Below are 3714 nucleotides of genomic sequence, written 5' to 3'. Positions count from 1 at the left end.
GAATAAAAGTTTTGTTTGGAGGACATACTTCCTGTTTCCTGGGCTGTGTCCCAAATACCAACCTATTCCAACCCTATTGCCTCTCATCACCAAATCAGCCAGCCCCGCAATCCCCCAGTACTAGCTCAAGTATATCCCAGAACCCCCAGCCCCCCAATCCCAGCTCAGGTATATCCCAGCCCCCCCATCCCAGCTCAGGTATATCCCAGCCCCCCCATCATAGCTCAGGTATATCCCAGCCCCCCAGTCCCCCAGTCCCAGCTCAGGTATATCCCAGCCCCCCCCATCCCAGCTCAGGTATATCCCAGCCCCCCCATCCTAGCTCAGGTATATCCCAGCCCCCCCATCCTAGCTCAGGTATATCCCAGCCCCCCCATCCTAGCTCAGGTATATCCCAGCCCCCCATCCTAGCTCAGGTATATCCCAGCCCCCCCATCCCAGCTCAGGTATATCCCAGCCCCCCCATCCTAGCTCAGGTATATCCCAGCCCCCCCATCCCAGCTCAGGTATATCCCAACCCCCCAGTCCCCCAGTCCCAGCTCAGGTATATCCCAGCCCCCCAGCCCCCCCCCCCCCAGCTCAGGTATATCCCAGCCCCCCAGCCCCTAGACTCTCAGTCCCAGCTCAGGTATATCCCAGTCTCTAGACTCTCAGTCCCAGCTCAGGTATATCCCAGCCCCCCAGCCTCTAGACTCTCAGTCCCAGCTCAGGTATATCCCAGCCTCTAGACTCTCAGTCCCAGCTCAGGTATATCCCAGCCCCCCAGCCCCTAGACTCTCAGTCCCAGCTCAGGTATATCCCAGCCCCCCAGCCCCTAGACTCTCAGTCCCAGCTCAGGTATATCCCAGCCCCCCAGCCCCTAGACTCTCAGTCCCAGCTCAGGTATATCCCAGTCCCCCAGCCCCTAGACTCTCAGTCCCAGCTCAGGTATATCCCAGTCCCCCAGCCCCTAGACTCTCAGTCCCAGCTCAGGTATATCCCAGCCCCCCAGCCCCTAGACTCTCAGTCCCAGCTCAGGTATATCCCAGCCCCCCAGCCCCTAGACTCTCAGTCCCAGCTCAGGTATATCCCAGCCCCCCAGCCCCTAGACTCTCAGTCCCAGCTCAGGTATATCCCAGCCCCCCAGCCTCTAGACTCTCAGTCCCAGCTCAGGTATATCCCAGCCCCTAGACTCTCAGTCCCAGCTCAGGTATATCCCAGCCCCTAGACTCTCAGTCCCAGCTCAGGTATATCCCAGCCCCCCAGCCCCTAGAATCTCAGTCCCAGCTCAGGTATATCCTAGCCCCTCAGCCCCTAGACTCTCAGTCCCAGCTCAGGTATATCCCAGCCCCCCAGCCCCTATACTCTCAGTCCCAGCTCAGGTATATCCCAGCCCCCCAGCCCCTAGACTCTCAGTCCCAGCTCAGGTATATCCCAGCCCCCCAGCCCCCCAGCCCCTAGACTCTCAGTCCCAGCTCAGGTATATCCCAGCCTCTAGACTCTCAGTCCCAGCTCAGGTATATCCCAGCCCCCCAGCCCCTAGACTCTCAGTCCCAGCTCAGGTATATCCCAGCCCCCCAGCCCCTAGACTCTCAGTCCCAGCTCAGGTATATCCCAGCCCCCCAGCCCCTAGACTCTCAGTCCCAGCTCAGGTATATCCCAGCCCCCCAGCCCCTAGACTCTCAGTCCCAGCTCAGGTATATCCCAGCCCCACAGCCCCCTAGTCTCTCAGCCTCAGCTCAGGTGAGCCTCCTTCAGGTATACATTAACAAGAAACATGGAAGGCCTACACAGAATGGAGGGGAGCTTGAATATCATGCATCCTCTATGCATCCTAAATGGCACCCCATTCCCATTGGGAGTCACTCTTAGACTCTCTTCCCAACAACCCCTGGGAGATCTGTTACCACCATGCCCCACTACTTGCTTCCCGCCTGCCAACAGATCTTTCCCCTCCAATTAGAGACAAGCACCTCAGATGAAGAGAGGAGAGTTCTCTCTCTCCCTCTCTCTTTATCTCACTCCCAATCTCTCTCACACCATCTCTCTTCTCTCTCTCTCTCAAGACTTGTTCTCATTCTGTCCCCCTCTCTCTCTCTCTCTCTCTCTCTCTCTCTCTCTCTCTCTCTCTCTCTCTCTCTCTCTCTCTCTCTCTCTCTCTTCTCTCTCTCTCTCAATTCAATTCAACTTAAAGGGCTTTATTGGCATGGGAAACATATGTTTAAATTGCCAAAGCAAATGGAAACATTAGTAAACATTACACTCACAAAAGATTGAAAAGAATATAGACGTTTCAAATGTTATATTATTGGCTATGTACAGTGTTGTAACAATGTGCAAGAAGTTGAAGTATGAAAGGGAAGATAAATAAACAGGTAAATATAGGTTGTATTTACAATGTTGTGTGTGTTCCACTGGTTGTCCCGTTCTCATGGCAACGGGCCACACATCTTGCTGCTGGGATGGCACACTGCAGTATTTCACCTAACAGATATGGGAGTTTGTCAATGTTTGATTTGTTTTTGAATTCTTTGTGGATCTGTGTAATCTGTGGGAAATATGTGTCTCTAATATGGTCATACATTTGGCAGGAGGTTAGGAAGTGCAGCTCAGTTTCCACCTCATTTTGTGGGCAGTGTGCACATAGCCTGTCTTCTCTTGAGAGCCAGGTCTGCCTACGGCGGCCTTTCTCAATAGCAAGGCTATGCTCACTGAGTCTGTACATGGTCAAGGATTTTCTTAATTTCTGGTCAGGTATTCTGCCACTGTTTATGACCAGATAGCATTCTAGTTTGCTCAGTTTTTGGTTGATTCTTTCCAGTGTGGCAAATACAAAAATATAAACGCAACACGCAATAATTTGAAAGATTTTTACTGAGTTACAGTACATATAAGGAAATAAGTCAATTGAAATAAATTCATTAGGCCCTAATCTATGGATTTCACATGACTGGGCAGGGGCACATCCAGCCAATCAGAAGTAGTTTTCCCCCACTAAAAGGCTTTATTACAGACATAAATACTCCTCAGCACCCCCTCACCCCCCTTATACCATCCTGCAGGTGATGGATGTGGAGGTCCTGGGCTGGCATGGTTACACGTAGTCTGCGGTTGTGAGGCCGGTTGGACGTTCTGCCAAATTCTCTACCATAACGTTGGAGGCGGCTTATGGATATAAATCTCTCATGGCTCAACGTGGAAGAGAGATTGACATGCTGAATCCCCCGAGCTGTCTGTTTAAACTACTGGCACACAGCTCAGACACCCATGCATACCCCCACAAGACATGTCACCAGAGGTCTCTTCACAGTCCTCAAGTCCAGAACAGACTATGGGAGGTGCACAGTACTACATAGAGCCATGACTACATGGAACTCTATTCCTCATTAGGTAACTGAGACACACAGTAGAATCAGATTTAAAAAAACTGTTAAAAATACACCTTATGGAACAGTGGGGACTGTGAAGAGACACACACAGGCACAGACACACATACACATGATAAGACACACACTCTACAAGTACACATGGATGTTGTATTGTAGATATGTGATAGTGGAGTAGTGGCCTGAGGGAACACGCTACATGTATTGTAGATATGTGATAGTGGAGTAGTGGCCTGAGGGAACACGCTACATGTATTGTAGATATGTGATAGTGGAGTAGTGGCCTGAGGGAACATGCTACATGTATTGTAGATATGTGATAGTGGCCTGAGAGGAACACGCTACATGT

This window comes from Salmo salar, chromosome 02, assembly GCF_965601325.2.
Source record: "Salmo salar chromosome 02, fSalSal1, whole genome shotgun sequence".
NCBI lineage: Eukaryota > Metazoa > Chordata > Actinopteri > Salmoniformes > Salmonidae > Salmo > Salmo salar.
Note: the sequence above shows the minus strand (reverse complement) of the source record.